The 11,236-nt window shown below is 48.7% G+C and overlaps 1 pseudogene; it reads right to left on the reverse strand.

The window, feature by feature from the left end:
* Positions 1 to 1,001: 1,001 nt before the first annotated feature.
* Positions 1,002 to 2,445, reverse strand: LOC119281778 (annotated as a pseudogene).
* Positions 2,446 to 11,236: the final 8,791 nt, after the last annotated feature.

Below are 11,236 nucleotides of genomic sequence, written 5' to 3' on the forward strand. Positions count from 1 at the left end.
AAGCAAATTACATGTTTTATTTTACTTTTGAAAGTATGTAAACTTTATAAGATTTCTTTTACCAAATCACAGAAACAAGTTAAAAAAAAAACTATCTCAAGACGCATCTCGAAAGGAGAAACCTCTGTGTAGGAATTTTGATTCATTTGCTGTTTCTTTTTTCTGAAACATAGAAGAGCAGTGAGCAAATAGCAAGTGAGCAAGCAAGGAGCGCATTTGTTTCCCAAATACTCCCTCCGTCCGGAAATACTTGTGTCATCAAAATGAATAAAAGGGGATGTATATGTATCTAGACGTATATTAGTTCTACATACATCCTTTTTTATCCATTTTGATAGCAAGTATTTTCGGACGGAGGGAGTACCACGTCAATTCAGACCAAAAAACTGCACTACGAGTATGGGCTCATTTACCAGCTACTGTCTGAAAATGACCAATCAAGTCAGTACTCGTACGTAGTACTGGGGCTGCTGTCCATAGAACTCCTTACTTACGAAACCAGCAATTACGGGACACATGCAAGCACGGAAATAAGCAGGAAAGCGGAACAAGGATCGCAGACGATTGTAAAACTCAGTTGTGTTTACTGAATCCGGTGGAAGTTCTCAGCGGCATCGATTTATAAAATAGACAGTCCAAGCAGGTTCAGGTGTCCCCATGACCAACGACGCAATTTGGTGTAAGTTCTCGGCGTACGCGTAAAAAATGTTGATACCACCAGGAATTGACATGAACTGATTACAGAACATTGCATCTAAGAGTTGATACCACCAAGGATTGAGTTCTCTTCTCCAGCCCAAGTAAACTGATCTACATGCAAAGCTGGTGCCTGATGACACTAGATGTCCTGACAGATGAAAGCTCAAATGCAGAGACAATCTCTTCGCCTCGTTCAAATTCAAACTGGTAAAACGCTCAAACCTAGTCGCTCCGGCACGGAAAAACAATAGCAGTCAAGTATACAAGCATGGCTAAAAACTGAACGATCAAACTGATCACATAAGCTCGGGCTCGGGTACTCCTAACTGGTCCTAAGCTCATAACACAATAAATATCTGCTGCCAGGCTTATAAAAACTGAAGGAATAGCTGCAAAAAGTTCCTGCACTCATGCTGATGAGCATCTCATACCAAGCTGCAAAAAGTTCCTGCACTCATGCTGATGAGCATCTCATAAATATCTGCTCCCTGTTGAGATGGGGAGAATTTTCACAAGAAGCTGGTAGAGCAGCAAGCTGTAGTTGTGCATGACAACGATCACTGGCGGCCATCAGAATAGATCATGCTGGGGTACACCCAGAGGCTCTGAGGATACCGCCACCGATTTCTTGCGAACACTAAGTTGGGACGGGTGGGTCGACCCTTCACAGGATCTGGCTCATGACCCAACGAGTGTACGCCCCAAAGCTGAGAGTCATCAGTGTAATACAAGCAGTTGCTTCTCCCTCCCCATCGTTCTGGGTTAATGCAAGAAAATGGTGGGTTCCTAACGTCAGCTGCAACGAAGAGTGCCCAGTTGTCCAGCTTCTTCATCCCCACCCATTTTGCGGGATTGGTTGACATGTCGAGGCGGTGGAGTGTGGAGTAGCCCGATCCGTGTAATCCGAATCTGACAGAATAGCAAACCATCAGAAGCATATCACCGCAGACCACTAGCCATGGTTTTGAGCGCGCGCTTGGGGTCTTGCCGCCGCACCGCTCTGCTGGCAGGTCCCGCAGGGCAAGCTGGGGCGCCAACTGCAAAGTGTAGAGCTTCATATGATTATCCATGGCGATGAACTGACCGTTTAATTCCACAATCTGCTCTATTCGTAGATTAGAAAAGCTTTAGTTCAGACCAAGAGTCACTTCCAACTCGCCAATTGAACAAGGAGGATAAGGATTGAGTGACAGTGTTGACAAGGAGCCGTGAGTTAGGTGATGCAAGGGGAGCAGTCAGAATGCTACAATAGTACGACTCAAACACGTCGCGGCACAACTCAGGGAGACGTGGAGGTGAAACTTCTGCACCACTGAATGCATCAACAAGAAGACAATGTCCGTGGTGGATGAAGATGAGATGACCATAGGAAGAACCAGCAAAACGAAATTTCTGCGGAATTTTTTCCCGGATCTGGTACCGATGGTTGCTGTTCGGGTTGGCTGGATCAATGAAGTGAAATGTACGTGGATTGTGGCGACCATTGCTAGGAGCTCGGATGTAGGGGGGTTTTCGGATAAGGAGAGGGGGACATAAGTTGCGCAAGGAAGATTTGGATGGGTATGAGAAGAAGGCAGCATGCCAAGAGCGGCAAGTGCCAGCAAAGGCAAGAAGGTCAAAGAAGGAGCCCAGCATAGCAACAATTGAGTGCAGCAGGCCATCTGGGAGGTCTGCCCAACCTTGGGGGGTGGACACAGCAAGGTGTTTGTAGATAGAGGTGGCAAACAGTTTGCTGGGGCTTTGCATGATGACAAACTCTCTGCAAAACATAGTAAAATTCAAGGCCATAAGATTAGAGAGATGAATTGGTCAAGAAATGCAAAAAAAAAAAAGAAAAATGGATAGATGGTTTGCTAGTCAGATAATCTTCCATTTGTAATCTATAACCATAGAGTACCCACAAATGTCCTTGCATATTAATAAACTTGCTCTGCACTTGTACAGATATATAATTTCATTGAGAGATTGTTCAGACAACAGCGTGAAGCAAAATAAGAACAAAAACACCAAACAAAGCAGCAAGGACCATGGCATCACAAATTCACATTTCTTACTCACTGAGGCAAAGATCCTCGAAAGCAATTCATACTCATTGGTGGATTTTTCATTTCCATCCATTCAGGCAATACATAACAAGCAGAAAAGAAATGCGGGGTACTTATTTCGCCAAGTGCTTATCTTCAGAAACCATGTAGATTTTAAGTATGAGATGAGAAAGGTGGTAAATGCTTCTGCTGTGTTGCCTAGTGTCATACACAAATCATAAGGAGCAGGTGCAGTTCTGGCTCCATTGACAACAATACCTCAACCCAGTGGTAATGGCGAGAAACCTAAAATTATTTACTCCCTCCGATCAAAAAAAAAGTGTCTTGGCTTTGCTTTAGTTCAAGTCACGACACTTTATTTGGATCTGAGGGAGTAATTCCATCAACCATTTGCACATCGTCTCGATCATCCAAATCAAAGCCGAGTCATTGGTATATCCATCCCACATAGATCAATCCCATCTAAGAAATCAGACAAACAACTGCACCTAACCTCGGGGTTTTAATCTTCCGTACACCAGAATCTAACGAAATCTGGTGCAAGATATCTAGCCAAACATAACCCTACCAGGTTCCAATGCGACTGGAGTTCTTCGGATAAGAAGAACTGCACGAAGTGTTCCTTCAGATCTTAATTTAGCGGGACAAACGCACCAAAGATGGCATGCGAGAGGAGGACGAAAGAGCGCGTGCCTCGTGGAGCAGGGAGTCGGTGGAGATCAGAGACGACCGTGCGTTGGTTGGCTGCCGCCGCCACGCCGGCGTCGTCCCGTCCGGGTGGCTGCCGGAACCGCCCCGATGGCTTCACCAGGTAGAAGGCGCTCGTATGCCACCGGCGATTCCGTCCTCTCGTAACCTCGGCCCAGTGGCCATATCTGGGTTATCATGGGCCGATTATGAATAAAGAGGGAATAGGGGCTATTCATGGGCCATATCCGGGCTTTCATGGGGGTCCTTTTATGAGCCGTATTTTCATCGACTAAAAAAATGACCAAATATTTTCAAAATAAGATTTTTTTTTGCAGACTAATTGGAGATCTTTATTCAACGAAAAGCATTCTTGGATGAGTCAACCAATAAGCTGGTCAGCAAGAAGCTTGGGGTTTCATCCATCCAGCTATCTGTTACATCTAGTGCACAAGCACACTTCGCACAAAGATGCGCAGGAAGATTAGTTGATCTACTTACATGGCAAATATCGGAAGATGTAAAGTAAGTACTAAGCTCTTCTATCTCATCTAATAAGTAGGCCATAATAGATCGAGAATTGTGGTGAGAATTCAATAGTGTCACCAACTCCAAGCATTCTACTTCCATTATTACATGGGAGAAACCTCGGAGAGTAGCAAAATGAACACCATCACGTAGGGAGAGACCCTCCATGATCAGGGGATCTGTGATCCCGGAGTATGGCTTGCACCACGCACCAAGCAGGGCCGAGGGAGACCGAGCGACTCCACCCACCCCTCCCCGGTCGTCCGGTAGATTGAGCCCACCGTCAGTGTTGATCTTGACATAGCCTTCGTCAGGCGGACGCCAGCCGAATCCAGGCAGAACTTGTGCATCTTTGCGAGGAAGATGAAGGAGGGCAATGGCCTCCTTGGTAGCCCGCATGGTAGACACCGGGTCTCTACCCTCTTCTCCATGCTTGATGCGGTTTCTGGAATGCCAAATAGACCACATGATAGTTGTAATCTTTGCTTGGTCATCAGAAGAGAAACATGGGGCACACATAATGTCACGTGCCCATGATTCGGAATGAAGGTTGGGCAGCCGCAGTCCAAAACCACGCACAGGCCTCTTCCCAGAAGTTTTGGGCGTGCGGGCAATGTAATAATGCATGCTTCAGGTCCTCGTCTGTCGAGAGACAGACTTTGCATTGACGAGCATATGCAATGTGTCGATGATTGAGTGTTGCTTCATCAGGCAGAATCCCTTGAAGCACTCTCCACCAAAACACTCTGACTTTCGGGATAACATTCAACTTCCACAAGGCTTTCCATAATTATTGATCATTCAATGAGGTTCCGGTAACCGTCCCTTCCTCTAGAGCCAAGCACTCGTTCTGAGTCACAAGAGATCGGTACGCTGTTTTGACAGTGTAGTTATCTGATTTTTCGAATGCCCAAGCAAGAAAATCATTGCCATCGCCCGACCGTATAGGGATGTTAAGAATGGCCGCAACATCAGAAGCAACGAAATTTTCTCTGATCAAATCCTGCCTCCACGCCTAGTTTTGAGAGTCAATGAGCTCCGACACTAGATGAAGATCAGTGTTCGGCGGTCGTGAAACAGGTGTCATACTAATCGTTCCTGGAATCCATTTATCAGTCCAGATCGAGAAAGAACTGCCATCTCCAAAATGGGTGATCATCCCCGTTCTTAGCACTTCCCTCCCCGCAATAATCGCCTTCCAGGTGGCAGAAGCCGACTTGGGTGCAGAGGTCTGCATAAACTCAGTATCGGGGAAATACCTTCCTTTCAATACTCTTGCGCATAGGGAAATCGGGTTAGTCAAAAACCGCCATCCGTGCTTACCGAGCATTGCAAGGTTAAATAAGTGAGGATCACGAAATCCCATGCCCCCTTGCACTTGGGTGTTGCCAGATCCTTCCATAACACCCAATGCAATGACTTCTTATCAAGAGAACTGCCCAAAAATATTTGGCCATGGGTGAAGTCAGACTCTTGCAAACTTTCTTAGTAAGCAGAAAGGTACTCATAGGATAGGTGGGAATTGCTTGGGCTATCGATTTCAACAGAAATAAGTAAGGTGATACCGGGTCACCTTGACGAAAACTCCTCGTTGGCGTGAAGTAAGGCAGTAGCTCTCCATTGACACGGACTGAAAATCGTACAGAGAAGACACACTTCATGATTAATCTAGTGAAACTCATACTGAAGCCGAGCCGCAACAATATTGCTCCAACATAGTGCCACTCGACGCGATCATAAGCTTTCATCATATCAAGCTTAACCGCACATGAATAATTCTGTCCCTTCTTCCTCCGTTTCATCGTGTGGATACTCTCGTACACAACCAACATGTTATCTGTAATGAGGCGTCCCGGGACGAAAGCACTTTGTTCCTCGCTGATGATTGAATCCATCAAGCTCCTCAACCGGTTAGTAATAGCCTTGGCTGCAATCTTGTACAAGACAGGGCAACAAAGTAATAGGGCGATACTGTGAGATCGACTGCGGGTGGCGTACCATAGGAATTAGAGTGATAGAAGTATCGTTCAGAACCGCTGGTAGCTCCCCTCCATTGAGAAAATCCAACACTGCTAGTATAATAGCAAGTCCCAGTGTCGCTGATAAAAGCCTCCGCTAAAATCATCTACGCCCGGAGCTTTTGAAGGCGCCATTTGGAATAGTGCCACCTTCATTTCTTCAGCCTTGTAGGGTTTACCAAGACATCATTCATGGCCTTGGTTACTTTAACAGGCACATGCGATAATAGATCGCTCGTGTCCGCAAAAACCCTGTGTTTGGTACAGGTTTTGAGCTGAACCAAATGGAAGACCCATTAGATTTCGCCTCCCTATACATACACTTCTTCATGGAAATACTACTAATTAACGGAAGGCTAAAATTCCCATGTCAAATTAGTAGACATGGAAAATCAATCATTTCTAATGATAATTTATATTGGCGCGAGGATGACAAATTTGGTTTACAAGTACGGCAATTTTATGGCCTAAAAAAAAAGGAAGACAAAATTTTCATGCTCGTCAACTAAACTTATCATCCTCGGCAAATGCAACGTGCCATTAAAAATGTTTGATTTGCCATGTTTAAGAATGTGACATTCGCGATATCTGGGTCTTTAATTAAAGCTTTCTATCCATTGTATTTCCAGAAAATCGGGAAAACTACGATGACCAAATCACAGGACCAAACACGAGTGGAAATAAACTACTCGCTACCCCACCAAGGGGGCATTTCCTTTAAAAAAAACTACTCACTATGGAGTATATCATGCGGAATGGCGAAAATTCTTTGCAGGAATTTCAGAGGACCTGTACCGCTAATGCCGGCCTTCACTATTTACTATGTAAGAGCATCTCTAGCAGATCCCTAAAAAGCGGTCAAACCTGGAAAAAAAAATCTGGCATTTACAGTTTCGGTCGAAAAAAAACGGACCCTTGCAGATCCCGTAAAGTTCGATCGAGGCACCGAGATTGCATCCGGGAGAACCTTATATGTACAGGTTGGAAGGCAATATACAGTTTCAACCCGTAAATGGTCAAACCTCGTCGGAGCAGATGCGCCGTCGCGGAACTGACCGGAATCAACCTGAAACTCGCCGGAATCCGTCGCCGCACATCGGAAAAGGTCGCCGCACGCCGGAATTTGTCGCTGCCGGTCCAAATTGTGGTCGTCTCGACTTTCACCGCCAAGGCGGGGCCGGCCACGGGCGGGGTGGAGCAGGCCGTCGGCTGCCCGAATCAAGGCGGGGCGACGTCGGAGAAGGGCGAGAGAGGCGTGACGGGGCGGGCATGGCCGGGGCGGAGTGCGGCGGCGGCGGGCGGGGCCGAGACGGGGCGAAGCACGGCGGGGGGAGGCGCGGGCGGGCCAGGGCGTGCATGGCCGGGGCTGGACGGGCAGGGGCGGGTGGCGGCCAGGGCAGGCATGGCCGAGGCGCGGCGCGGCCAAGGAGAGCGCGACCGAAGCGGGATGGGTTTGGCCGAAGCAGGACGATTGCTTGTTGTATCGTTCCGGATACAGTTTGTGATACGGTTTATGTTCTTTTTGTCCAGTTTCACCCCGTAAAAATGATTTAAAGGATCCTTTAAACGTGTTTTTATTGGCTGGTTTTTAAGGGGTCTATTACAGATGCTCTACTAACACGGTTCGCCGCGCGTGGCCTCGCTTACTGTTTGTTCCCGGTGGATTCGCCGTGGATTCGCGCCACGCCGCCGACCACACCGACGACAAAGCTCTAGATCCGTGAACATCGGATCACTTGTCTTTTCGCCGGCCTGCTTCCATTCCTACTTTCGTCTACCAAACGGCCTACCGGAACTGTAGCACTGTAGTCTGTAGATGGACTAAACTGGACGGAACGAGCTGCGCACAGTGGCTGGATCTTGTAGCCGATGGAGTAACCATCCCCCAACCCATTTTGGTCTAGTTAACTAACAGGGTTCGCACACGCGTGGCCTCACTGTTGCAGGCTGTTCCCGGTCGATCCGCCGTGGATTCGCGCCACGCCGCCGAAGGCCGAGCACACCGACGACAAGCTGTCGGGCCGTGAACATCGGATCACCTGTCTTGTCGCCGGCCTGCCTCCATTCCTAGTTTCGTCTAGCAAGCGGCGCCTACCGGAGCTGTAGATGGACTAAACTGGACGGAACGATGGCAGTAGTTTTCATTCCTACACAGTGGCTCTTGTAGCCAATGGAGCAACCACCCCCAGCCCATTTTGGTTCCAGCGTCCCATGCGGTCAGCCAATCCGCCTCCATCACCTGAAAATCCCCTTCGCTAGCTCTCGTACGGGTCACTGCCCGAAACCGGCCAGGTTTTCATGATTTGCACCGTGTCCACCAGTTTTGGCTCATCTCTGGCAGCCACTCCTCGGCAGTACCACCTGAAAAATTGTCATCGCGCTCGGCTTCCCCGAGGTACAAAGACTGCGATTGACAGGTACTCAGAGTTGTAACATACGTACATGCGCACATGACATGACACATGCGTACATGCTGCGTGCATCGGCATAGCCTCCGTCAGCGTATGGCAGCAGCAGCAGGTCAAAACGGGTCCGAATGGCACACACCGCCGGAGCCCCGGCCCCCGCCCCCCATCATGAGCCCTCTGCCTCGTCCCGTCGGACGCCGCGCCGGCTATGATCGCTGATCAGGTGGACGCCATGCAAAGCCGCAGAGCGTGCGACGAGCTGGGAGGCTCGCTGCCCGGCCGCGGCAGCCATGCGTGCGTGTAGAGCTCCTCGCTGCACGCTCAGGCCTCCAGTGTCTTTTTGGGTTGTCCCTCTTGACCCGGCGCGCAGCGGCACGGCCACACAGTGCATGTGCATGCGCCATGGTTTTGGGGTTTCAAACAGTACGTGCGTGGTAATTTTCTGCTTATCGTTCAGAGCCTCAGGCGGTGGACAGGGTGTTCTGGCCGTAGCAGCGCCGGGGACTAGTCACGGCCATGGACAAATGTAATCATGGCCATGGCCGAAGAGTCAGTGGCAGCATTCATGGAGATGGAGCCCTGGCGAGGATCGACCTTGCATGGGACGGCGCAAGAAAGCCTGCCCAGCTGCTGTTCCCTGGCCTCGCTACTATACAAGACAAGCCTGGAATCCGTGTGGACTGTGGCGATCTTTTCCGTGGATTTTGCGTTGGCCCTTGTGCTGCTTTCCCGTGGCGGCAAAATTTCGTGTTTTGACCCATTTTGCATACAAATTCAGGATCTGATCCAGTTTAAAAAAAATTCAGGATTTGACCCTTTCGCTATCGTCAGGGGAGCTGGCGGTAGAGTTATACAGTAGAGTTATACAGCCTACCGCCAGTGCCCTTGACGGTAGGGTGCGGCGGAGGAGGACGGCCGCCGTCTCCGCGTGCTGACGTGGATTAGCACCTTACCGTCAGGGAACCTGGCAGTAGGCTGTAGAACCCTACCACCAGCTTCCCTGGCAGTAGGGTGTGCAAGGGTTTTCGAGGCAAAAACCTTCTGTAACGAAAAAATCGAGTGCCCTGACGGTAGGGTCAACCTACCGCCATAGGGGCTGGCGGTAGGCTGTCTAACCCTACCGCTAGGGTCCTTGGCGGTAGGGTCTTGCCTATTTCCAAGTTCAATTTCTTTCTTCTTTTAAAAAACAACAGATCTCAAACTATGATATAGAGTCAAAAACATCAATGATATAGAGTCAAAATAACAGATCTCAAACAATTAAACTTGGGCATCCATACACATGTCATACGGAGTTCCACATAAACTTAGTTCAAATAGCAAACTTAGTTCCACATAGCAAACGGAGCACAAATAGCAAACACATAGTTCAAATGGCAAACACATAGTTTCACAACCACTAGACTTTTCAACTATAGCCAAGTATCGAATAGCAGAATTTAAGTCATCCTTCCCCTCTTGCTCTTGGAGGTACGATCCTCGTTCCTCTTTGAACGAGTCTTTTCAGTGTTCTTCTTGGACCATCGAGGAACCGGTCTCTGGAAAGGGTCCGGACTCAGCAAATCCTTCTTCTTCGGATTCCTCTTCGGCAACTGAGGTGCTTGAAATGATTGAGTTGTTGGAGGTCTATAATCTTCATTGTACTCCTCCCCGTTGCTCTCATCCTCCTCCTCCCTTTCTTCATGTGTGGCCTTCTCCTCCTCCTCCTTCTCCTCAAGCAACCTAGACGACGAGGGAGCATGGCTCGATGAGGCGATCTGACCCTGTGTGGCTACAGGCTGATGAACTTCAACCGACCCAGCTCCAGCACACCCAAGCAGCCCTACCAGCTTGCGACAACGCTTCACGAACTTCTGCACTCACAATGAAACAAGGGCATAATAACTATCACGTTTATGATTGCAAGTGAAGAAGATGCATTTGTTCTGAGTAGGCTGAAATTGTACCTTCATCGACCCCCTCATTTTGTCCTCAGATTGTACGCTTTCGGGGGCATCACCTAGTGCATCTGAGGCTTCAAAGATGCATCTGTTCAGCTCACCAGACTGCAACGACATAAGTCAGTCACGATGACGAATACAATAATTTAAATAGAACCTCTTGGTTCAAACTTACCACTCTATTGATGAGGGGTGCAAACTCCCTAAATTCACTGTGCAGGTCTCTGATGCCAGTCTGGTAGGCCTCTTCCTCGGGGTCATCCCTCTCCAGCTCCGCGATGTCTTCCGCCGTCCACCGAGGCCTGAGACGAAGACGGTGCTTCTGGCCATCATCGTACCACTTCATGTGTCGCTCCAAATAAGCATCCCAGTCAGTCACTCTCCTCTCCCCGTCTTTCTTGTACCTCCGTCAGTTCCACTCTGTCACATGAGTTTTATGCTGCTCTCCCCAGTCTGTGATCGACTGATTCTTCTGCCGGCTCATCCTGCAAGGCATTAGCAACAAGAAACATCATAACAAAGTCGAACGCAATGAATTCATGGGCACGAAGAACAAGCGTGGGCACTCACAAGTGGAGCGCGTGGCCACCAGTATCGGTGGGCTGGCCAGGTGGGGTATGTTGAAAAATCACAAACTGCGTGGCCACGCGGTGTGGCAAGTACCACTCGACGGCGTACACACAGATCATGGGCACGATGCACCGCCAGAGACCACGGTCCTCATCGCACATCACATTCAGATCAAAGTCCCACTCTCGGTCATGATATGGCCACCAGTTTACCTATTACATATACGGTGGTAAGTTGCCACTCTCGGTCAAAAGTGGAATCAAAGAGAAATGTGTTTAGCGAGTTCATATACCTGCCAATGCATCAAAGCGTCCAACTCGTTGGTGTAGGTCTTGTACGAA

This window comes from Triticum dicoccoides, chromosome 3B (assembly GCF_002162155.2).
Source record: "Triticum dicoccoides isolate Atlit2015 ecotype Zavitan chromosome 3B, WEW_v2.0, whole genome shotgun sequence".
NCBI classification, from domain to species: domain Eukaryota; kingdom Viridiplantae; phylum Streptophyta; class Magnoliopsida; order Poales; family Poaceae; genus Triticum; species Triticum dicoccoides.